A 26,823-nucleotide genomic window follows, 5' to 3' on the forward strand; every position below is an offset into this window, starting at 1 on the left:
TGATTCTCCTCTAAAATTTTGTAAATTTCCTCTTTCCAAGGCACTTTTCTCATCACAAGATCAACCCCCTTCATATACAAGGCATCACCAAGTAGCACATACCTTTTGGCACGACGTAGGAAGGCGTACTTTTTTGGCTTCTCCAACTCTGATGGAAGCATACCTGTTTGTAGAAACTCTTCCTCCCTCTCTAAAGCTTCCCTTCCCAAATAAAGAGGAGAATCAGCCCTTATCACATACAATTGCCCAATTGAAGCTTGCGCTGCACCATGTGCTTTTTCATTTTGAGACCTGTCCACATGCCTTAAACTCCAAGCTTCAAAATGCTTAAGCAGATTCTTCACTTGAAAACACATATTTTTCAGCCTTGGATTCTTACTTTGCCACACCCCAAGTACTTGCTTAACCACCAAAAGAGCATCACCTCTTACCCTCACACGACGGATGTCAAGCTCAAGGCAAAGGTTGAGACCTTTCTCCAAAGTAGCATACTCAGCTTCATTGTTCCTTTGTGCCGTAACCTTCAAACTCCTTTTAGTTACCAAAGCACCTTGAGGATCATAAACTACCACACCTCCTGAAGCTTCACCATGCGCTTTCCTGTAAGAGCCATCAAAAAACAATAGATAGGCATTGTCTATGTCAGGAGCTTCCATGTGTTGCTTCTTCACTGCATCCTCCTTAAGAAGAAGGGGGCTTTCCGTATAGGTAAGCAAATCAGCCAATGTAGCCCTTGTAATCTCCTCAATAAGAAAAGAGAATTGGAATTCTTGTAGCTCCACAATCCATTTCATGAGCCTCTTTGACAAAGTAGGGCTATTCACCAATTGAGGTAGAAGAGTGTAGCTAGTGAGGAATGTGAATGGTTTAGGGAGAAGGTAGTGCCTAAACCTTCTACATGCATAAATCACGCTTACCATAATGAGCTCCACCTCAGTATAGCCTCTTTCCACCTCTAGCTTCACCCTGCTAGCACAATAGATAGGCTTCATGTAGTGAGAATTGTTACCTCGTTGAAGAAGCATAGCTCCAATAGCAACACCAAACCTACTGATGGATTCACATAAAACTCCTTATCCCAATTAGGAGCTTGCATAGCAGGAAGAGAACCAAGAACCTCTTTGATACCTTGAAAAACCTCTTCACATTCATTTGTCCATTGTAGAGGATCCAACCTTGCTACTTGTTGTAGAGGATAAAGAATTTGAGAGGACAATGGAATGAACCTTGCCATATACTTCACCTTTTGAATAAAAGTAGAAAGTTGCTTTGTATCTTTAGGTGATAGGAGGAGCACCAAAGCCTTCACTTTGTCAGGATCCGCTTCAATCCCATTCTCTGAGATCATATGCCCCAAAAACTTCACTCTTGGTTGAGCAAGATGACACTTCTTTGGGTTGAGTTGACCTCCACTTTCATCATATTGCTTCAATGCCATCCCAAGCTTTGCACAATGATCCTTTCTAGAGCTATAAACACAAAAGTCATCAATAAGATCCTTTACAAACTTGCCAAGAAAGGGAGAGAACACCTTGTTGACGCGCTTTTGATACCACGCACAGCCATTCATAAGACCAAAAGGAAGCACACAATAACAAAAGCATCCCCATGGTGTGATAAATGTGGTCTTCTTTCGATCTTCTAAAGCCAAGGTGAGCTGAAAATATCCAGAGAATCCATCACATACGCTATACCTCTCATGCCCTGCAATAGAATCAAGTATGTCATCTATGAAAGGAAGAGGGTATGGATCCCTCTTCATGGCTGCGTTTAGAGGCTTAAAATCAACACATATCCTCCACTTTCCATCCTTCTTGGGTGTGATAACAACAGGACTCACCCATTCTGCAGTGCTCACAGGACATATGAAACCTGCTTCAAGAAGCTTGTCTACCTCTTCCTTTAAAGCATTAAGTTGTACCTGTCCCATTCTCCTTAGCTTTTGGCGTACGGGTTGAGCTCCTTCCTTGATTGGAATGTGGATTTCCTCTCTCTTAAAGCCTCTAATTTCCTCATAAGAAGTGATGAATAAATGGGGAAATTGTTGTATCATATATAGGTACTCACACTTCTCATGACTAGTCAAGTCGGGAGACAACATACCTTGTATCAGCTCCTGTTTGACATTAGGTTGAACTTTGGGTTGCATCAGCTCTTCAATTTTCTCATAAGGACCAGAGATATCCTCATTCTCCATAAGGCCAAGAAATCTTTGTTTCTCATCATGCTCTTCTTCAAGAAACAAGGAGGAAACATCTAGATCACTATCGCTACTATCTTCCACTTCACTGCCATCATCCCCATTGTCTTCTTCTTCACTTGAGTACTCTTCTTCATCACTTTTCTCATCAAAATCAGCATCCAAAGATTGCTTGCTAGCCATGTCAAACCTCTTCTTATCACCCCTTCTATTGTAGAGAGTGATGGTACCATGTCCCCAATCCTGTATAGCTTTGGTTGCCTGTAACCATGGCCTTCCAAGGATGAGAAGGAAAGCACCAATACCCGTGGGCATAACATGACAATTGACCAGCACTTTAACATCAAATACATCCACCTCCAAGTCCTTTACAACTCCCAAGCACCTCACCCTTGATTGGTTGGCAAGCTTTATGCGAAAACCTGAATTCTTCACCATGTTGAGTCCCAACTTCGAACACAAGCTTGAGTAATAACACATACCTGTGCACCTCCATCAATATAAGCCTCTCCAATGCACTTCCTCTTATGCCATGCATCCATAGTAGGGCATATATCAGGTAGCTCATTCAAAGATAGGACTCTCACTGACCCCCTTGTAGGCTCCTTCTTCATGGGGTTGACTACGTGCTTCCATTGCCTCTTTAACTTGGGACACATCTCCATGAGTTGCCCAAAGGTAACGTCAGCCTTTCTACCCACCAAATCAGCCCTTAAACTATAACTTGGTTGCCCTTCTCCCAAAGGAAAGTCGGATGCATTGTAATGTTTCCGGGGCTTTCTCTTCTTCTTCTCTTTACCTGTACCTGTTTCAACCTGTTTCTCTCTTTTATGGCTGGGACTTGCATCACTCGTGTCATGATCTCTTGTAACCCTCTTACCTACAGGCATGACCATAGCTCCCAAATTATCCTCTTTCTTCTCCAAACGGATTATGCTTACCACTTTTGTTTTGCCCTTCTCTTCTGCTGTCAATCCACTTGGTCCTGCTTCCCCTTTAATCTCAATACCATAATCCTGAGCTCGAGAAGGAATTTGTGGAGGAAGAGGAAACATGTTGCCACCCATTCTCTTTGGCTTGTCACATTGAGGGCTTTTATGACCCCATTCACCACAATTGTAGCATTGAAACATATCCCCTCTTCTAGCTATGTCTCTTCCTCTACCACCTGTATAACCCTCATTGCTTCCATAACCACGTCCATATCCATAACTTTGACCTCTTCCACCTCCCATCATATGCACACTAAGATTCTTTATAAGACCTACAACCTCTTGCATCTCCTTGCGAAAAGCATTCACATCATGAGAAGCTTGTTGATCATAACCTAGCTCCCTAATGAGGACCCTTGGTTGCTCTACCGCTTTCACTTCAAACTTTGGCTCGACATTGATTTCAAGTTGATGAAGAGGCTCTGCTTTCCACTCTTTATTCTTGCAATTTCAACTGTCTCCTCAAAGGTCCTTGGCTGCTTAAGCTCTACCTTCAAGCGTAGGTTATTGCTCAAGCTTGCAAGAAACCTGTCCTTCTTCAACATGGTTGGAGGAATTTCAGCCCCCAAAGATGTACACCACTTTGCCCATAACGCATTGAATGCCTTGACAAAGTCTTCTATGGTTTGGCCTTCATCTTGTACTAAGCCTTGAATAGACTGCCATACCTTTTGTGGGTCTTCCACCTGTTGAAAGTGTGTAAGAAAAGCATGCCTTACCATTTCATAAGTCATAACTTGAGGAGGTTGGGCTGATTGTAGCTCCTTTTCGTAGGCTTCCAACCATTCCCTAGCATCTCCCTTCAAACAGAAGTAGAAGATTTGTAGCACCAACGCTGGGTCTTGCTTGTCAGCAAGAAGGCAAGCAAACTCCATTCTCTCAATGAAAGCTTTGGAACTTTCATTTGATTTCCCACTAAACTCCGGAAAATTAAACGCCATGTCTTCAAAACCTATAAACTGAAGGTAACTTGAAGCGATTCCTCGGTGGCGGGCACCAAAACACTGTTGGGAAAACAAGAGCAAGGGGCACCTCTATAGCTATGTCTCCCAAGAGCGTTGAAGACACAAGATCAGCACCACAAACGGTATCAAAAGAACCTCAACAAAACCACAACTCAAAGACAAGTGATCTCTTGGGAATTTACCAGCACACGCCCACCCAAAAGACCACCATGAAAATTAGGAAGCACTTACCCTGCCAAAGCATGGATTTACAGCACATGCCGACCAATGCATATGAAGACAAGAGCCTCACCTTTCACAATTAAACATCACAAATCCACCACTTCAACATCAATTCCACAATTCATACATACATGTCTTTCAATTTTGTCTACACACAATTTGCCACTAGGCTGCCATAGCCATAACCCTGCAGAGAACTAGTCGTAACCTGAAGAGCACAACTCCAATTGGGGCACTTTAAAGCTTGAGAGAAAGCTTGAAAAATGACTGGCGAGAAAGCTGAAGATGACCAAATTTGATTCTATACGCCGCCATGAGAAAAATGGACGCGAACAGAAAGCTGTCCCAGCACGACTACACGTAGAGAAGGCTAGTCGGGGCAAAAACATGCATGCAAAAGCATCAAGAAGCCACAACAAGCTAAAACCTGCAAATTTCTGATCTTTGGCTGAACTTTTTTTAGTTTGTACATGAGTTTTAGTTATATACAAGGGTCACTTCAAAAAACTCACTCACGGGCACTTACAGTAGCCCGACAGCTGTCACTAGACTAGCGACTTGCAGTGCATGTACATGTGCTTGCTAAAGCAAGCTAAAAAACCCACAAAAAGAAAGCCCACACGCTCTTTTGACATCGGGCGTCATGTCCATATGTACAAATTTACAAAAAACGGGGTGTTAGAAATGCGCCCAACAACGTCTTCGAGCCCGAGGCAGAATGATCCAGAGTTCACGTTTCCAAAGATAAACTTGATAGCGGTGAGCACCATTCCTCAGCCGTTACCTACTACTCAGGTGGTTACCCCTTAGAACAAGCTGAAGCAAGTGGAGGAGCTCGCTAGTGTCCTCACTCGAGCACAAAGGGCAGCCCTTGGCCTCAGTCTTCTAGAAGGTCCAATACTTCCATCCCGACTTTCACAACCTAGTCTACCTACAACAATGGACAAGCCATCCAATGGTGCCAAAAGCTAACCTACGTCCATGCTATCTTATTGGATGCCAAAAGCTAACCTACCTCCATGCTATCTGATATTGATGGGGCCTTCTTGAAAGTAGTGGATGACTTGCAGCAGATGAAGGTACCAAAGACGACCTTGATCTAAGGAGAAAAGCCTACAACAGAGACTATCTTGAAGAACCCCTTTTAGCAAGTATCACTCTACAACATGCTCTAGCTGGATGCAAATCTTTGAAGTGACACCCATACAGTCATTCAGTCTCTGTACCTCGGTACCAGGGTCTAGTGGCGGCCACCTTCCAATCCAGCATTGTGAGTCCTACATGATCTCTTATCCCGCTGCTCCTCTCACTGATTACAGTAGTCCTCGTCTCATTGTATTTTAGGACGCCAATTCTTAGGGATAATCGTGGATGGTGGATCTGGCATCAACTTGATGCCTTAGTTCACTATGTTGGCTCTAGGTCTCCAGCCTACTAGGCCCGCCCCATTCATAGTGACTTTGGTCGACCAGAGGATTGTCTACCCCTTGGGCATAGTAGACAAAGTGCCTCTGCAGGTACAGGACTTCACCTTTAGCTTGGATTTTGGGCGGCTTTCCTTTGCTTTGGATAGAACATGGTTGTGGCACACTGATGCACTACATGATTGGGGAAATGACACAATGTGAATACATACTCCCGGCCTACCCCACCTAACGGGCCAAAGGAGGATGTGCTTGAGTGGTTGGAAGCTACAAAGCCTATGCCTTGTTATGTGGTTTCTATTCAATCTTTGCCCGAGGATACCCCATCTCCCATTGCCCTTACAGTAGTCGTGCCCTGTGTGCTGCCCAACCCAAAAACAAGTGTTGAGGTTATGAGAGTTGTTGACTCAAATGCTCCTATCGAGGCCTATGGGCTTGGTGAGCCTATCAAAGAACACATACGAGGTAAGAAATCTCCTTTACAGGAGTTCCCCCAATCTGCAACCTCTGTGTCTGACTCCTCGACTAAGGCAAAGCTCTCTTTTGTGTTTGATGAACTCCCCTTTGACGAGCTTCCACAAGGATGGCTACAAGAAGAATATGCTGATTTCAATATCAATCAGACGCTAGCTCATGATTTTTCAAAGCTCTAAGAGGCAACAAACTCTTCATCTTCTGACCACATCCTCGCCAACAACACCTCTTGAGCCTGTCAAGGAAGCCAACCTTGGGGACCTTGACAACCCTCAACCCATTTTCTTAGCCGCTTGGTTGTGGCCGGTACTACTCGACAAGGTAGTTTCTTTTATGCACTCTTTCAAGGATGTTTTTGCCTGGTCCTACAAAGATTTGAAAGGAATCCCATCAGAATTTGGTTTCCACACTATCCCTCTGGTCGAAGGGGCTAAGCCAGTGAGAGGCCGTGCTGACAAGTTCAACCCCAAGTATGCAAAAGCCTCAAACTGGAGCCAGAGAAAATGCCAAAAGCCGGAATCATTGTGCCTGTGGTGCACTCCGAGTGGTTGTCACCCATGGTCATCACGCCTAAGAAGCAATCCAATAAAATTCGTGTGTGCGTCGACTATCGCGCTCTGAACACGGTGACAATCTCGGATGATTTTTTTTTCCAAGAAAAAGATCCTTTTATTAGCTAATAAAACTGCCCATAGGGCTATAAGAGAGGGCTAGAACAACCATAAGGGGAGACTCTCCCAATGAAAAAAAAAGATATGTACAATGAAGGCTAAATCATGAGATGGGAGGAGGGAAAAGCCACACAGGTGGACGGTAGTGCCATCTGAGCTCACCCCGGACCATGGCGAAGAAAGGCCCCGGGTGCCAGAGTCGAAGGAACGCCTCTCTGCGCTCCCGCATGCAGTCGGAGCTGCCCTAAAGTCTCTCGAACTGTCCCCTAAGAGTATGGATCTTCTCAAGCCAAAAATCTCAAACAGTCTCCACTGGTGGCACAAGGCGAGCCTGGAAGATGCGAAAGCATCGGGCCGGCCAGATGAGCGAGAGTGTCAGGCCACAGACTGAGCTCCCAACACACCTTTCTCTCACTGCACCACTCCTGTGGAGTAAGCTCTGTAGTCGGCTGGAGTGTAGGTCGACCTCCCTGTATCATAGTTACCCGGAACGGAAAATTGGAACGGGGAACATGGAACGGCAACATGCATGAAACGCCATTCCCTGTTTCGGATACTCACGTCTGAAACACGGAACGGGAATCCAGAACGGGAGATTGGGATGGGAACGGGGAACGGGAACCTGAAAATGGCCATTCCTTGTAACTATGTCCTGTATCACTATCATCCTGCTAGTGGAGGATAGCTCAAACTGTAGTGCAAGGCCCTAGAGAGTGGACCAAGCAGCTCCCTCCCAAGTGTACTGTTGTGCTGTGGAAAGCGCTGGCATCAGTCGAAGGACCCAAAACCAAACCTACTATGCCATAGGGCAGTCCCACAGACAATGACGCTGACCCTCCAAAGGATGGTCACAAGCTGCGCATGTTGCCGAAAGGCCACTATGTACTAGCCAGCTCCTCACTGTTGTAGCTCTATGTGCAACTAACCACAGGAACAAGGTGACTCGCTGTGGTTGTCTGGCCTCCCACAACCTCGCCCAGAAGGCTGATAAGAACTCTGCTGTGAGACCCTCCTCTTGCCAATGAGGTGTTGCAACAGGACGAGCCTCTCTCTGTGCTGCGAGTATATGATGTCCCAGTCGAACAATGTACTGAAAGCAATGGACCCCTAGATGGTCGGCTGAAGAGCAAGGGTCCCTCCAAAACCACTCTCTAGGAATTCACTGCACTCGTGCCAGTGGACAACTCTCCCAAGCCCAAAGCCTCCAATGGCTTGACTCAAGAGCTGTTGGGTCAGGATCGATGACACAAGTCCTCCCGTAGATGCCCACTACGCAGATCCTCTGAAAACAACACTCTGCAACCTGTGGACCATGGGCCTCTCTGAGTGCTGACCATGGGGTTCCAAACAGGGGGTTGTCTCAAGCGCTCCTCCGTGCAAGTGGGTTGGTGTTGCTCCAGGCCTCTTCGCAGCTGCTTCCAAGAGCGAAGCAGACTCACAACAAAAGGATCCTCTAGTTTCCTGCTCAGACCGACTCTGCGCATATCTGTGAAGATCCATCTGATGGAAGGTCTCCAGAGGCCTTCCAAGTGGGCTGGTGTTGCTCTAGGCCTCTTCGCAGCTGCTTCCAAGAGCGAAGCAAGCTCACAACAAAAGGATCCTCTAGTTTCCATCTGATGGAAGGTCTCCAGAGGCCTCCTGCCTGAGGCACTCGAGCTCTAAGCCTGTGAAGCAAAAAATCCTTCCAGGGCTCCTCCCCTGGAAGTAGTCCTATGACAACAAACTTCCCAAGAAGGGCTATACTCTGTTGTGTTGGGTCTATGATTCCCAACCCCCCCCCCCTGAGAACAAGGTAGAGTGATGACCTTCTAGGCTACTTTGGCCCGGGCTATTTGAGTGTCGCGCCTTAACCAAAGAAAGTTCGTGATCAGCCTCTCTACCTGGCTGATGGCAGGAGCTCCAAAAGATCCAGCAAGATGTAATGTACCACATAGTAGCCAACAACACTTTGTTGGCCACTACAACTCTGTCTGCCAAAGAGAGTCATGCCAAACTCCAATGCAACAACTTCCTCCTGATGCACAAGAGGAGGGGAGAAATCTGTTGCTCAGGAGACAAGTCCAAGCCAACCTGACTGCCCAAGTAGCGAACTGCAGTCCCTGGGGGAATCCATGTAAAACCCTCACTTGGCAACCAATCAGGCGTAAGAGCACTGCCAACCCAGAAAGCCACTGTCTTCCTCCAGTTGATCAATGCGCCTGATCCACAACAAAATGTCGCTAGAGCTTGCTCACATCTGTGCAGGTTGGCCTTCTGGCCCTCCAAGTACAGAGCTGAGTTGTCTGCAAACTCAGCATCCAGTAGCTCATCGCCCCGAATAGGGAGCGCTAAGACACGCAGACCAACTTGCTGTGAAATCAAGAACTTGCTCATCGCCTTTGCATAGAACAGAATGAGGAAGGCGGCTAGAGGACAGCCTTGTCTGACCGAGCGTGTGAGCATGAAACGGTCTCCTCTGCCTCTTGTCAAAAGCACCTGACTATGTGCATGTTTGTAGAAAACTGACACCTCTGATCTAAGCATCCGAGAAACCCATCCTGCGTAGAGTGCCGTCCAAGAAGTCCTAGTCAACTCTGTCGCAGGCCTTCTCAAAATCGAGAAGAAGTATCGCCAGATCCTCACCTCAAATGCACGAGGGCAGATGCCTCCCAAAAAGTGAAGACGTTGTCGAGGATACTGTGCTCCTTGACAAAACCTGTCTGGGTCCCATATAAAATGCTCTCTAGAAGTGCGAGAATCCTCAAACTCAGAGCCTTGGCTAGAATTTTGTAGGCTGAGTTGAGGATGGTGATGGGCCGCCACTGCCGAATCTCATCCAAGGAGCCACCCTCCTTGGGAATGAGGTAGATCAAGCCCTCACTCATGCTGTTAGGCATCTCTCCTGTGTGCAAGATGTACTGAAAAGCGCCACAAAGGTTTGAGCCAAGCAAGTCCCAATACTCCAAGAAAACACTGGGAGTCAAACCATCCTCACCAGGACAACTACCTCGGGGAAGTGCTCTAAGGGACATATGGAGCTCTAATTGAATTCTCAAGCCTCAGACGCATCTCCTTAGTCACAAGACAAGGCATCTGTGCCCAAATCTGCTCTTTACATGCATCCTGACGCTCTGACTGAGGCTTTGCTGACTGCATGTCACTATAAAAGCGAGTAGCAACTACACGCATATCCTTTCGCTCTGAAGCCAGTGACCTGTCAGGTCTCCTCAGCTGCCTGACAGTGGTGTGTATGATGAGGTTCCACTGCCTCAAAGAACTCCCCAGTCACTCTGTCACCCACCTGGGTCCATTGAGACGCCTGTCGATGGAAAGCAAACTCATGGCGCTTCTCCTCTATGCTGGCAAGCTCCTGGCGGACTTGCTGCAACTCCTCCTCCAACCAAGGACTGTCTGGGTGCTGCTCCTGCATCCTCTGCAAGGAAGCAACGCCCTGTCGGATGCAGACGACCATGTTAAGAGATTTGTATCCCTTTGCAGGGGTCGTGGCCTCAACAGAGAAGACGCCTACTAGTACTCTTTCTATCAACCTTAGATGGGCTTAGCAGATAAATGGTACTTTCAGTTTGTAGAGAACCACTTTACGACTTGGGCTACATTACGAAGGCAGTTCTGTGAAGCTTTCAGACAAGGGGACTTCCTAGAGAAGGTTCAGGATGACTTGGCCAGGCTGATGCTCTAGCCGAATGAGACTTTTGCAGAACTCATGACCAGAACAAAGTCTCTGGTCGCCAAGCTTCCCCAGCAACCAGACAAATGTATGGTTAAGAAGTGTCTAGAGAAGGCTCTTCCTAAGACTTCACGGCAAAAGTCTCTGGTCGCCAAGAGAAGGCTCTTCCTAAGACTTCTCGGCAAAAACTCCGAGAGAGTCTCCTACCTTAAGCCAATCTGGAGGAGTTTGTCCCTGGTGCTACTAGGATAGAGGGGGTAAGGAAGCTGTTCAACGATTCCCCTCAGGTAGAGACTTTCTTTGTACTCTTGGAAAGTCCGTCTGATCCCTTGACTTCTTTACGCAGGGAACTAGAAGCTCTAAAGTTACAACAAGCTCTTAAGGAGGAGAGATCCTTCTCTCTTCGATAGGAAAAGCCTTCACTTTACGAGGCTTTGGACTAGATCAAGCGTGAGCTAGTAGAGCACAGGTCTCAACAGGAGACTAAGGCTGTGGCCTGGTGTAGCTCATGCCGCTCTCCAGGGCATCCTCCACATGAATGCCTGGACATGAGAACAAGGGTTGCTACTACCTAAAGGGATTGCGGCAAATACAACAAAGTCTTTGTCCTACTCTCCAACAGGGTTTAGCACATGCATCCAACGTGGTTTCCCCCTATGGCCATCCAAACCACATGCCACCTTTGCTGACAACCCCTCCTATGCAAGGTATGCAAAGCACTTTTCCATCTCAGAGCTTTATCATGCGAATGCTCTCTCAACACCTCAAAGCTTCTACACTTCCACCTCCACTTCCGTGCAGTAGGAGCAAAGACCGCCTCGTCTTCCGACTTGCCCATCCAATCGGCCCATTTTGTGCTACAGATTCGGGGAATGTGTGCATTACCAAAGCAAATGTCCTCTGCCAGAAGGGTGCCCTCCTTGCCAACACTGCCTTGAGGCTCCCCAAAACAACTTTCATCTACTTCTTCGAGCCAACCTAAATTTACCTTTACCGAAATCAATCTGATAGCAGTTGGTACCATCCCTCAACCATCACCTTCTACTCATGTGGTGGCCCCTAATGACAAGTTCAAACAGGTAGAGAAGCCTACTAGTGTATTCGCTCGGGCCCAGAGGGCATCCTTGGGTCTCTGCCTTCCAACCACTTCCACTCTTCCTCCCACTGTCCCACCAGTAGATACCCCTCTTCCAGCTGTCTACAAGCCGTCCCCTAGTGCCAAGCAAGGATCCTTATCTTTGCTTTCCGATATTGATGAAGCCTTCTTGGAAGCAGTTGCCGACCCACAACAAATCAAGGTACCCGAGAAACCACTAATGGAAAAAGAAAAGCTTACAGAAGATTCTGTCTTGAAGAACACCCTCCAACAAGTGTCTCTCTATGACATGTTGCGGCTAGATGCGAGTTTTCGAAGTGACAACCTTGCAGTTATTTAGTCGCTTTATCCTGGAGTAGGTCCTAGTGGTAGACACCTCCTAGTGCGGCCCTCAAAGTCCAACATGATTTCCTATCCCGCTGCTTTTCTCACTGATTACAGGAGTCCTCGTCTCATTGTATCTATTCTAGGGCGTCAATTCTCCGGTGTCATAGTCGTTGGAAGATCTGGCATCAATTTGATTCCTGAGTTCACTATGTTGGCTTTAGGTCTGCAGTCTACACGACCTGCTCCCTTCACAGCGACATCGGCCGACCAAAGGACAGTCTACCCATTGGGCATAGTAGACAAGGTGCCTCTGCAGGTACAAGACTTCACCTTTAGCTTGGATTTTGTTGTTGTTCGTTTTTCCCATGTTTTGGGGGGATTTCCTTTGCTCATCGGTAGACCATGGCTACGACACACTAAAGCACTGCATGATTAGGGAAATGATGCAATGTGGATACATACTCCTGGCTCCCCAATGAAACTCATTCGACTTGAAGGAGGCGTGGATACATTAGTGCAGAGAAAATGGAATCCAACCCTGAACTAGAACAACCTACTCCACCTGACGGGTCAGACGAAGATCTGCTGGGGTGGTTGGAAGCTTCTAAGTCTATGCCTTGTTATGGGGTTTCTGTAGGTGTTGGGGTATAAAGCCCAATGTGGTCGCCCAGGTAAGTGGGCGGGCCGCCAGGTATGTACACATATTCTTTTGTAAAAACCTAATAAGAACTCACTATGCTCAATACATTACAGTAGAGCGAATTCACCATATCGTCGTGCTCTTCTTCTCGCACTCTCTCTGGCTTCGCACTTCCGCTCGTACTCCTTCAACTGGTATCAGAGCTCAGATCGAGGCTCGGGGCAACACTGCAGGAGGCTAGAGTCACCAGCTCAGATTGGAGTGAAATTCGACAGGCAAAGACACGGCCCCAAATCTTGAGGTCATCTCGGTCATCTCGGTCACCGTTCCGCTTCGACAAAGTTCTGCGCAAGCCATTTTTGACTACGTGGTCTCAGCGGGTGCAGATCCGACTCTGCAAATTTGGGGTTTTCGGCCTACGACTGCAGGTGCTGAGGATATCGACACTCCCACAGTGTTGATTTGTGGCTGTCTACACATCGAAGGACGGCTCACATTTCTTGGAGGCGTCACATACGACACGGGCGCATCTACACACAGACTGTAGGCGACATCCACTAGTTCATCAGGTAGCTTGTGTTTGTTGCTTGCTATTCCAGATTTCATCCTGACATTGCAGGTACTTCCACATGGGATGTATTGTCAGAGATGATGTATGTCTGTTGAGGGTTTGCTGGCTGTGAGTCACGCAGCAAACAACCGTCGTAGCGGTTACAGCATACAGTGGGAAATTTGTGGATGTATGACTTTGTGGGAAGTCTATGTATTGTCAGATTTACTGCAGCCTTTGTTGAGGGTCGAGTGAGATTTTATTGAGCTGGGGGATTCTCGAATGTTGAGATCCTTTCGGTGATACAGGTCTTGGAGCGATCTCTCGAGCACCCTTAGATAGGCAGCTAGGATGTATTGACTGTGAGTTAGACAGTTGGGATTGCATCTTTGCTTTACTGCCGTTGAGGCATTGTCGCAGTCTATGCTTACAGGACAGTGACAGGACAGTCCGAGACAGTACAGGTGCAGGACAGGTTTACCCACAGCTTACAGTGTTAGAGAGACAGTGTTTTTTTGAGCTGTTTTTAGTACACCAGAGCCATTTTACAACGGAGACTCTGCCAAAATTTCTGCAGAATCTGAAGCTTTCTTGGTTCATTTGACAGGTTGATATTGGTTCAGAGGTCAGTTTACAGGGGAAACTCTGCCGAATTTTTCCCAGGAAAGTAAACTACTGTGAAGCGTAGCTATGGCTGGATCACAGGACACTGCTCTTTACAATATCAAGAAGCTGGATGGAACCAATTTCCCATTGTGGAAGAAGCAGATTTGGCACATGTTGGTACAAAAGAAGCAGATAAAACCTATAAAGCTCAAGGGGATAAAACTAGAAGATATGGACGAAGATGAATGGAGCGAAATGGATGAATTGACACTTTCTACCATTATGCTGACTTTGGCAGAAAGCGTTTACTTCAATGTAGCAGACGAGATGTCGGCTTATCAAGCATGGTTAAAGCTGAGTGATCTTTATGAGAAGCAGAGTGCAGCTTCACAGGTATACTGGCTTAAGAAGCTTGTTGACTTGAAGATGAAAGAAGGGACACCTATGTCCAATCATCTGAATGAATTCAACACAATCTATAGTCAGTTGTCAGCTCAAGGTGTCAAGTTTGATGAACCTGTTAGAGCTATGTTCCTGTTGATCACATTGCCGGAAAGTTGGGACACTTTTCGCACAGCTTTGAGTAATTCTGCACCTCCAGATGGTTTGAACATAGCAGGTGTAGAAGGAAGTCTGCTTACTGAAGAAACCAATAGAAAGACAATGGACAAAGGCAAAGGAACAGCCTTAGTTGTCAGGGGAAGGACCAAAGAAAAGTACAAAGGTGGAAAGAGGAATCAGTCTCGTAGCAAGTCCAGCAGTGCTAAAGGCAAGAGTGACATAGAATGCTACCATTGTGGCAAGAAGGGTCACATGAAAAGAGACTACAGAGAATGGAAAGTAGAAATAGGCAAAGAGAAAGCTGAAGACCATGGTGAGAAGAACAAGTCCTCAGTGAAGATTCAAGAAATAAATGTGACAAACACTGTTGCAGAGGATGACAGTCGAGTGTCAGGAGACATCTACTTCTTGAAGAATACAATGGACTCGGCTCTTCTTACAGCATCTGATGGAAATGCATTGAGTCGATACATGTCAAACCCAGGCAAGAAACATTGGGAGGCAGTGAAAGGAATATTGAGATACCTGAAAGCTACAAAGAGTATGCGTATATGCTATGGGAGTCAGGAGCTAAGTGTAAAGGGTTTTACAGAGTCAGATTATGCAGGTGACTAAGACAACGGAAGGTCTACGTCAGGGTATGTCTTTACATTGGCTGGTGGAGCAGTAACATGGCGTTCTAGATTACAAGATTTTGTTACTCAGTCTACTACAGAGGCTGAATATGTTGCAGCATCAGAGGCATGCAAAGAATCAATTGGGCTTAATCGACTAGTAATAGATTTGGGAATCAAAGAAGAGATGCCTGTGTTATATTGTGATAGTCAAAGTGCTATACAATTGGCTCGCAATCCAGTTTATCACTCAAAGACAAAGCATGTGGATGTGAAGTATCATTTCATCAGGGAAATGCTCGAGGATAAGCAACTTCAGCTTGTCAAAGTTCACACCACAGAAAATCCTGCTGATCTACTTACAAAAGGACTTCCCTCAGAGAGCTTTGCGCATTTTCGCAAGCACTTAGGTGTAGGGTAGTACATCTCTTGTATATTAGCTTGTATAGTAGCTTCTCTCACACTTAAAGTACCACATTGGACTTTAAGTGGGAGGTTGTTGGGGTATAAAGCCCAATGTGGTCGCTCAGGTAAGTGGACGGGCCGCCAGGTATGTACACATATTCTTTTGTAAAACCTAATAAGAACTCACTATGCTCAATACATTACAGTAGAGCGAGTTCACCATATCGTCGTGCTCTTCTTCTCGCACTCTCTCTCGCGTCGGACTTCCACTCGTACTCCTTCAGTAGGTCACATGAAAAGAGATTTTCATGAACGAATCACCCAAAAAAGAATCCACAGAACCCACATCTTCTGTTAGTGTCATTAACGACCAAGGTCATCTACCCTAAGTTTCTATTGATATAATGAGTCTCTCGTTAATTGTAATGGTCATGTGAATGGTGAGTGCGTAGTGATCATGTTTGATACTGGCAGTATGCATAGTGGATTCTCTTGTGAAGAGTGCACATTTAGTAGCTATTTGAGCAGATCGCATTGTGGTTTCTGAATTCGCTCTTGGCATGTACTCTTCAATCACGCATGAATGTCCTAGTGTAATAGTTTCTGTTCATTAGCGGGCATGTTTTCGTCGCGCAAGTTTGTTGTTTCTCCTCTCTCTGGATGTGATATGGTTTTTGGCATTAAGTGGGTTTGTAAGATTGATCCACAAGTTAATTGGAAAGAAAATACGCTCACTATTTCTCGTGAGGGTGCATCTTCCGTAGCCATTCGCGGTCATAAGAGCACTCCTTATGTGCACTAGTCTGTCACCTTCATATTTTGAAAGGGGATATAACACAGACCAATAGCATCTCTCAGTGCACAATCAAATAGTTCAGAAGAGAAGCACTCATTGCATGATAAGGAACCTCTCTCTGTCATTCGGTCTCTCAAGCCTGAGAAGCACTTTTTATATGGTGGAAATTTCGTAGCTCATAGAGATCATCAAGCCCTCAAGTGGCTCCAATCTCTCCCTAGCACATTTAAGAGCGACTGTCGAGGTAGATAGTCCCATACTTTTGAACAATTTGGTGGTTTGATCGATTATGTCCTAGTAAAGCTAACCCAATTGCAGATGCCTTCAATCTCGCGAAGGACAAATCTTGGCTCTTGAGTCGAGATCCAGAGTACCCATTCATAAAGTATCTTTTGTTAGCAGTATGCATATTCCGAGTGTGTCATTCGTGATGGTCTCTTGTATTTTCGTCACCGTCTTTGTGTGTTACCTTCTCATAGAAAAGCCATGTTGCACGGTGCACATGGTTCACTTCTAGATACGCACGGAAGCATGAATATCGCTTTAGAAAAGGTAGAAAGATTGCATTCAAGGAATACACAATGGTTCATCATTGTAGATCGTGTCAATAAGTTTTGCATGCTCATTACTTGGCAGGACACAGTCACAACACAAGCATTAGCACGATTCTCCATCAAGCATTGATATTCCCTTTGTGGTTTGACAAGTCGATTGTTTCAAGTAGAAAAGTCAAGTTTAGACTGCATTTTTTACAAAAATACTTTGAAAAGTTTGGCACCCCGTTAAATTTTTCATATGCATTCCATCCACAATCTTTAGGAAGCATAGTCCTTTTCCAGTCATTAAAATGAAAAAAGATGTGTATGAATTTGTGATTGCCTAACTCATGGTCAATGTACACCGTTTTTCGTGTTTTTTGGTTGACAATGTTTCAATGCGCTATAAATTGCGGAAGCCACATCAACACTTTTGTACAGCTCTGCCACATCATCAATTGGTGGACTTTCTCTTTCTCTCTCTATTTTGCATCCAATCATGCTACATCATCACTTTTGTGACGTATGCTCCTCAAGAAGCATTGCATCTAGAGAAAACTCCTTTCTTATCCTTGGCTACTTAATGATTTCCTACGTAAGATTTCAATATGTCCTTCTCCAAAGTACAACTCTACACCCTGAATAATTAGCTTGGGATAATCTAGTATCTAATTTGGGTCAATTGGATTTATGGCGCCATGTTTGTCTGCATGATCCAGGGTTTACTTTCAATTGTAATGCGTTTAAGCATGTTTGGATCAAATCAAACAAACAATAATGGCTTCATGCTAGTCAATTTGATAAGTATGTCTCCTAACTATGAAAAGATCAAGCGCTCTTGCTTTCCGATTACGCTTCTTTATGGATAGTCTCGTACTTTGATAGGCCTTGTGATGATATATTGGCATCTAAGTCTAGATTTATCATATTGAATAACAATTATTTGAAACATGATCTTTTTAGAGAAGTGGCTCTTTATGCAATAGTACATCTTTATCATCAGATTTATGAGGACATTGATATTGCATAGTACCAGTTTGTTCAACGTATGCAAGCTGTTATCACGGACTATGGGAGGTCGCATATGCATGCGATTCAAGAAGAAATTTAGCAAGAAAAACAATAATGTGAATCTCTGACTGTTAATGCTCAACAAAGACCTCTTTCAGAGAGCAAGCAAGATTTATTGTTGCATGCAAAGAACGTAATGATGTTCAATGATCAACGTAAACTGCAAAAATGGATGACTCGCTCTCGTCAAAGAGCTTTACTAGATAAAGAATGCTCCTCTTAAACACTTTTTCAAGAGTTTGCAAGAGTCTAGGCAAAAGAAAAATATTCATAGGGTGGATGACCAATGGTCTAATTTTGTGTAAGAAGTGGCTGATTTTTCTTTTTACGATTACTTCAAATGCCTTTGCATATGTTTTACAGACTCATTGTAAATTTTTGTAATTTGTACAACCTATTATCTCTCTTGGTGATGCCATGGTGTAAGAGGAATCTTTTATTTAAGAGGAGATAAAGGAAGCCTTGTGTTCGATGGGTAAATGGAAATGACACCCTTGGATGGTTTGACATTGGAATGTTTTATTGTTGTTTGGCGTTTTTTGGAAAAACCGATTTTGTTTACGATCAATAAAGCATGAAAAGATGAATGTATGTCAGACTTCAGTTTCTTGGAAGCAAGGATTGGTCAAACTTGTCCCTAAGAAGCATCTATGTGAATCAATTTCGGATTGGCGTCCTATCACTCTCATGACAGTTATTCATAAGTTGGCCACTAAGATACTGGCTAATTGAATTCATGGTTTCTTATATGATGGATTGCATCCTGCTCAGTATGGTTTCATCCCTTCTCGGTAGATTAATGATAATCGGGCTAATGCATATATTGGCATGGAATACGCCAAATATACTAAACAAGATGTGTTAGTACTTAAAGTTGATATTAAGAAAGTCTTTGATATGTTAGCTAGGATTACATTGCCATAACTATGGCGCGGTTAGGTTTTGGATTGAGATTGCAACGTGTGTATATTGGCTTCTGAATATGCCAAATATTCTAAACAAGATGTGTTAGTACTTCAAGTTCATATTGAGAAAGTCTTTGATATTGTTAGCTAGGATTATATTGCCATAACTATGGCGCGGTTAGGTTTTGGATTGAGATTGCAACATGTGTAAATTGGCTTTACTGTGATAGCGATGCTTCCTTGATACTTGGCTCATGGCTTACACATAGTTGGAAATTGGAATTTACAAAGGTATATTAGACAAGGCTGCCCTTTGAGTGCCTTTACGTTGTGGCTATTGTAGCAAGGCTACAGTGTCAGTTGCACAGGTTAGGCAATTAGTTATAGTTCGTCTGGAGTTCACATTGTCACTTGGGTAGTGACAAGTGGCAGTGATATGGGTGGTGGTCGAGTAGACATCGTGGCAAGACCACCACTACCACAGTTTGGAAATAGACGTAGCTGGACTCGGATATTTGCTAATCGTTGGTGGCTCTTTACAATTGTATATATATGTAGTTGGTTCTAGTCGTGAAAGGAATTATCTACTTTCTATAGTCTAGCGACCTGAGTCTCGTGTCTTATGTCCAGCACCGCACATCTGCACTCTCCCTACACACTGGGGCCTCTGTTAGCAGGAAAAGTGTGTCGTGCTTTCTCTACAGTAAGTGCTCCTTAGTGCAATATGCAAAGAAAACATCACACTGAAATGGAACAACGACTCAAAGCACAATAGACTCAGAATGCGGTGGAACTTGACATACTCAAAGAACCATACAAACTCTGGCTTGGCAACACACTCAGCTCCAAGCCCAGACTCAAGGATACAATGGGGGTGTCGAGGCTCCAATCTGCAGGGATGGTGTAGATGTGTTGTGCATGAACTCAAGACTCCAGACTCGAGACGCTCGACCACACAAAGTAGATGATGATGGTGATAATGATGTATCCCCGTCCGAACCAACCACACATATGTATCTCCTAGAGAGCCATCAACGGCTAGCAAAATATCCCAATCCAGCTAAGCCTATCTCCAAACTGCGGTGGTGGTGAGCTAGCCATGGTGTCCACTTGACCACCATCCGTATCACTTGCCACGTGTCACTGCCAAGGAAAGAGTCCGTCCAGTGTGAACTCCTGAACAAATGTAACTAACTGCATGTCCTATGCCAGTGACATTGTAGCCTTGCTACAAGTTGCCCGTCACAAGACCACTCACCGTCCCGATGAGAGAGAACACTGAAACTAATAGAACAATGAAACCAACACTAAAAATGCAACCCACTTTGACTGAAGAAGTTGATGTGTGGAGAAGATATTGAGTGTTAAGGAGGAAGGCAATGAGGAAATGTAGATATTTGCAAAAGATGATGAAGGATGGGCAGTTCCGCCACAATGGAGTAGGTGGTGCAGAAAGCATAAACTGAATCAAGGCCCAGATTGCAACAAAGCCCCCGAAAGACACAAAAGCTAGTGTATGCAAACGAAAGGGCGAAGGGTGTTTAACACACATAAGCAAAAAGGAAAATGGAGTGTAGGGGAGAGGGGGAAATGCAAATGGGGGGAGGCTATGGTGAATAGGAAAGGTAAATGGGAGAGGGCTAGGGGTGAGGGGTGGGTAGGGGCGAGAAAAAGGGAGGGGGTGAGGAGAGAGAGGGAAGGGATGAGAGGGAGGGGCGAGGGGCTGAAGAGAGGGTGGGTAGGGGCGAGAGGAAGGGAGGGGGTGGGTAGGGACGAGGGGATAGGGAGGGTAGGGGTGGGGGTGGTGAGGGACGAGAGGAAGGAGTGGGTAGGGTCGAGGAGTGGGTGGTGAGGGGCGACGGGATAGGGACGACGACAGGGGCGAAGGGGTGAGGGTGGTGAGGGACGAGGGGAGGGTGAGTAGGGGCGAGGGGAGGGAGGGTAGGAACGAGGAGTGGGTGGTGAGGGGCGACGGGGTGGGGGTGGTGAAGGACGAGGGCAGGAGGTGGGTAGGGGCGAGGAGAGGGTGGTGAAGGGCGAGAGGAAGGGAGGGGGTGGGTTGGGGCAAGGGGATAGGGAGGGTAGGCGCGAGGGGGTGAGAGTGGTGAGGAGCGAGGGGGGGGGTGGTGGTGAGGGACGAGGGGAGGGGGTGGGTAGAGGTGAGGAGAAGAGGGGGGCGATGAGGGGGTAGGGCGAGGAGAGGGTGGTGATGGGCGAGGGGAGGGCTTGGGTGGGTAGGGGTGGTAGGGGAGAGGGGAGGGTGTGGGTAGGACATGGAGGGGGGAGGGCTAGGGGTGGGTAAGAAGAAGAGAGAGGGAGTGGGGGGTAAGAGAGAGGGCTAGGAACTGGGTAGGGGCGAGAGAAAGGGAGAGAGAGGGTGGGGGGTGAGGCCAGCTAGGGTGATGAACAAAGGATGTTGCTCAAAGTAGCTTGGGGAAGACGTGCACTCAAATTCTGCAGTTGTTGCTTTTGCTTTTGTAGTGATAGTTTTTGACTTGCCACGGAATTAGGTCTTCCACAAGGTTTTCAAATTGTGAAATGGCACACCAAATAACTCTGATGCTAACCTGGACATCTGGTAGTTCACAAGGTACCTTAATGAAGCTATAGAGTGCATCCGGTGGAGGAAGCTTAAGCTGACCTGTTCCAGGGTTTGAAAGAAGCACGCTCTCTGTGGAATGCTGATTCGAGATGGGAGGATTAGATAGCCTTACACTTACTGGTCTTTCCAGAAGTTTGATAAACCAATCCTTCTGAAAATCATCAGTGCTTGACTCTTCTGGAACTTCCAAAGATTCTAATCTTATCTTTGTGACATAGACCGCAGCCAATGGGACTGTTCCAAAGATTCTAATCTTATCTTTTGTGACATAGATCATTGCCAATAGGACTGTCTGCTCTGAATTTGGTCTAGCAGCACCGGGTGTGCATTAGGGCCGCCGAAGTTGTCTCTCTTTACTGGGTCTGGAGATGGCATTGCTGAAGATTTCTCTGTAGGTGAAGAGGTTGCTGCGTCTAGGAGCAGAGAGACATCATGAGCTGGGGGACTCATCAATCTTAAAATCAACATCTTTTTGTTGTATCCCGCCTTGACGAAGCTTGGTGAAGGATAGTTCACTAGACACCGAGGAGAGCTTTGGCGTGGTCAGAGAGGCAGACACAGATGGGGCTGAAGTTAAGGTGTGAGAGAACTCCTGTAGAGGAGATTTCTTTCCCCTTCTATGATCCTTTATAGGCTCACCAAGTCCAAAGGTTCCACCAAGGGCGCATAGTTGTTAGCCTATGATAACTCATGCTAAGTGCTCAGTGCATACGAAACTTCTTTGCTTCTTCTTGGTTCTTTAGAGTGATGATACCTAACACTGCCAAAGAGGTGTGATATCAATGTAATGTGCAGCGGAAATGATGTATGGTGTTAACTTGGGATGAGTGCGCAATGCGTACTCAAGTGCATACGAAACTTCTTTGCTTCTTCTTGGTTCTTTAGAGTGATGATACCTAACACTGCCAAAGAGGTGTGATATCAATGTAATGTGCAGCGGAAATGATGTATGGTGTTAACTTGGGATGAGTGCGCAATGCGTACTCAAGATTCCTTTTACTTCATGAGAGAGTTCCTTTTTGTAGCAGGGCTATAGCGTCACTTGCACGGGACAGGCAATTACAATTGGTCTTGGGTTTACATTGGGTGGACTCTCACTTGGGCCGTGATACCTGGCAGACATAGGGAGTGGTGGTCTAGAGGACATTGTGGCAAGCTCACCGCCCCCATAGTTTGGAGATAGGCATAGCTGGATTGTCAAAGATATTTGTGCTAGCCGTTGGCTGCTCTTTATGTTGTATACGTGCTTACTTGGTTTTATGAGTTGGAGGCATCAAATGAGTTGTATGAGTTATTGAGTTTTGAGTTTAGTCTACCACTTGCACTCTTCCTGCACCTTGACATCCCCATTGTATTCGTGAGTCTTGGGCTTGGAGCTGAGTGTGTTGCCAACCAGAGTGTGTATTGGTCTATGAGTATAGTTGAGCTTCCATTGGATTTGGAATTTATTGTTGTTTCATTTGAGTACAATTTTGCTTTGTTCCATTGCTCTATATTGTTGTTTTGTTTTGAAGAGAGATTTTTAGCACATTGCATTGAGGAGCACCCATAGTAGAAAGCATGACATACTTTTTCTGCTACAGGTGCTCTCATGTCTGGTACGCCCGGTGGGACCTCAATAGAAGTCTCACTCCGTTGAGCGTCCATAATTGAGGAGCTATCCAGCTTAGGCTCTTGTCTGGTCTACTCTAGTCCACCTTTACCTTCGTCCAGCTTGGTCTAGCTGATCTATTCTCTTGCCCTGGTCTAGTTTGCTGGTTTGGTCTAGCCTAGTCGAGTCCACTTTGGCCTTCATCCAACTTCGTCTAGTCTGGTCTAGTCCACTCACCATCGTCCTTCGTCTAGCCTGGTCTAGTCGAGTCTGGTCCAATGGGTCTAGACAGGCCAGCAAGTTCAAGGGTCTTCTTGCCCAAAGTTTGGGTGGGTCTGTTGCTACTTCATGACACATACAAGGCAATCTAAAGATCAATCAAGGCCCCTACAGAGTCCACTACAGTACTACCGCAAAAAGCATCAGCCTTTCTTACCGATAGAAGTCCTCCACGCCCGCTTCCACTACCTTCTTTGGCATCTACCTCAACTAGCTCCTCACCACCCTTATCACCTCCCCATGTACACTTTTCACCAATCAAGTTCAAGTAGGCGGCAATGGAGGAGCTAACAAGCAAGGTTAACATAAAGTTTTCGACTTTTAAGAGACTCTCCGCAGACGATACAGACGACCACGTGAGGAGGTTTGTATCTCTCTGCAGTGCTCTTCCCGTCAACCTTAGATGGCTTAGCAGACAAATGGTGTAGTCAGTTTATAAATTGGGCGACACTAACACAACTGTTCTATGAAGCCTTCAGATCAAGCGATTTTCAAGAGAGAGTCTCGGATGAGTTGGAAAACTTAGTGTTGCCAATGAGACATTTGCGGAACTCATGACAAGAATGATGTCTCTGGTTGCGAAGCTTCCCCAACAACCAGGAGATATTATGGTGAAGGAGTTGGTGGAGAAGGCTCTCCCAAGACAAAAGCTCCAGAGAAGACACTGATACTATGATAAAAGCCTACAACAAAGGATATCCAGAAGAACACCTTCCATCAAACTAGCGCTCTATGACATGCTTTGGCTAGAACTCATGACAAGAATGATGTCTCTGGTTGCGAAGCTTCCCCAACAACCAGGAGATATTATGGTGAAGGAGTTGGTGGAGAAGGCTCTCCCAAGACAAAAGCTCCAGACAAGACACTGATACTATGATAAAAGCCTACAACAAAGGATATCCAGAAGAACACCTTCCATCAAACTAGCGCTCTATGACATGCTTTGGCTAGATGCGGCTTTTCGATGTGACACCTTTGCACTTATCCAATCATTGTACCCAAGTGTAGGTCCTAGTGGTGGGCACCTCCATTTGCAACCATCAAAGTCTTACAAGATCTCTGATCAAGTTGCTCCTCTCATTGTTCACAGAAGCTCTCGTCTCACTTTGTCTTGAAGCTCTCTTCAAGTCTTTGGGGTGATAGTTGATAGTTGATGGTGGATCTGGCATCAACCTGATGTTTGAGTTCACTATGTTGGCATTAGGTCTCTAGCCTACTCGACTGACCCCATTCACAGATGCTTTGGCTGACTAGACGATAGTCTATACCCCTTGGGCATAGTGGACAAGGTACTTGTACAGGTACAACACTTCACCTTCAGCTTGGATTTTGATGTCGTTCGCCTTCCCCAAGTTGAGGGCAGCTTCCCCTTGCTCATTGGTAGACCATGTCTAGGGATTCATAGTTCTTTCCAATCCCGAACTGGTACAACCTACTCCACCTGATGAGAGAGGAAGACCTGCTTGAGTGGCTAGAAGCTACCAAGTCTATGCCTTGTTATGTGGTCTCTATTCAATATTTTCTTGAGGATACCTTATCTTCCAATGTTCTTACACTAGCTAGCCCCAGTGTGCCACCCAACCCATAAGCAGGTGTGGAGGTCATAGAGACTAATGACTCAGATGCTCCTACGGTGGAAGCCTTTGGGCTTGGTGAGCCTATACACAAATCTCCTCCACAGGAGTTTGCCCAACCCTCAACTTTTTATGCAATTGACACTACGACCAACACCTCTATGTGTGATGAGTTACCCTTCAAGGAGTATCCCCAAGGTTGGCTACGAGAAGCATATGACGATTTCAATATTGATCACACGAACTCATGATGTCTCGATGCTCCAAGAAGCGGCAACATCTTCATCTACGGAGACGACCTCGCCAGATTGACCCAGTAAAGGAAGTCAACTTGGTGGTGGTGATGGATTAATGTGAAATCTATAGATCTCTATAGTGGTGTTGTTTGAATCATTTAAGAAGCATTGTATCGTGTATTGTGAGGCAATCCAATATTCATGTTTTTTGTTTTGACTTAATATGCATGCCATAATCTTACAAATAAAATTCAAGATGACTGAATTTTCATGCTTATGTAATAATTACTTTTTTGTTGAGACTACCCTTTGCTGTATTACACCATTTACTATTTCTGAGTTGTCTATCATTGTTCTAAATTTTACAGAAGAATTTGCAATATGAAGTTGAGAAAGCAGGAACAAAGGTCATAGATCACTTGGTAAACCTGGATCAGGCTTCCAAGAAGCTTGATAAATTACGAGAAAAGCTTGATACCTTACAAGAAAAGTGGCAAATGATTGCAAATCATAATGCAAAGCAGCACAAACTTTTGACAGAGAGAGAGACAAATCTTTGAGTGAAGGTAAAGTACCATACAAACTCATTTTTCTTTTTCTTGTACTTATTTGCTGATCGTAGATTTGTGTCGTAGGCAATTTCGGTCTTCAAAAGAAGTCAATTTTTTTTTTTTCTCATAATGGGTAACTATATTATAGAGAAAAATATAATACAAGTCAATTCTCTCTCTCTCTCTCTCTCTCTCTCTCTCTCTCAGCTATGCTTTATGGGTTTATATTTGGGGAACCTTGCTGGACCACCATGGAGGATCTGGTAGCACTGATGGATAAAGATGTATGGCGAGGCCTCTAGTCTCTATGCTGTCTCGGATGATTCGGGCTAAGGCCTCAGTGCCACATGAGATTATTCGAGCCGCGCTAGCTGCTCCCCTTCTCATGTTCGCGGGCCCTTACTAGATCGTATCCTTCATGCATAATGTATGGGACCTCCCCAGAGACAGATATGCTCGGCTAGCCCTTAAGTCATCTCGACAGCTAGCGCTTAAGACACAACATGCTGGTATGGACAGATGACATCATGGTTTTAGTCACATGGCTTTAGCATGGATAGATTGCCTCCGTTCCAATACTCCTTGGATTTACCCTCCCTATCTCTCACACGGATAGAGAGTACTAGACTCCTACGTCAAGATTTGATTCAGCTAGATACCAAGAGCACATGGATACAGCCGACATAGAAGTTGGGCACGAAGATGACTGTTTATAGAGAGCATCTTCTCCAACTAATAGAAGATAGATATGTGATCAGGCTGGCCTATATGAACACTCATTTATCCTATGGAATACGATGTGCTATTGGTCAGATGTGCACATCATCGCATCAGCTAGAGATTGAGACTGGCAGATGTAGGAGAGAACCTGCGGAGGCCAAGATATGTGTTATGTCACGCTCACAAGAGACGGGATCTAGCCTAGACGCCGTCGGGATGGGCGTTCAGTGTCCGGGCGGATGTAGTGTGAACCCGGCCAGTGTGGCCGGCCATTATTATAAAAGGGAGGCCAAGGCGTCATTTGTATTCATCGATCCCCATTAGCCCGCGAGGCTAGGAGTGTGCGAGGTCACCTCGAGGAGGTGAGGCCGGGTGGTATGGGACGCTCGGTCTTACAGGTGTACGCCTACGTCCTTGGATGCTGGCCCCAACACAAGGGAGCTGCTGGATGGTGGCTATGGTCGTGTGGTTCGTCTGATGCGCGTCTGTAGGCGGTCCGTGTAGCTAGGACATCCACTCCTTGAGTTCGTTTCATGGTATCAGAGCTA

General features: G+C 45.7%; 1 pseudogene across 1 annotated transcript in view; it reads left to right on the forward strand.

Moving 5' to 3' along the window:
• The window catches only part of LOC147430267 (uncharacterized), a 239,045-nt pseudogene that overhangs the window by 146,191 nt on the left and 66,031 nt on the right, over positions 1 to 26,823 (forward strand). The window contains exon 10 of the transcript XR_015185774.1: positions 25,373 to 25,570. The product of XR_015185774.1 is annotated as an uncharacterized LOC147430267 (transcript). The remainder of the gene's footprint in view (positions 1 to 25,372; positions 25,571 to 26,823) is intronic.

This window comes from Adiantum capillus-veneris, chromosome 22 (assembly GCF_014529385.1).
Source record: "Adiantum capillus-veneris isolate H3 chromosome 22, ASM1452938v2, whole genome shotgun sequence".
Lineage (NCBI taxonomy): Eukaryota > Viridiplantae > Streptophyta > Polypodiopsida > Polypodiales > Pteridaceae > Adiantum > Adiantum capillus-veneris.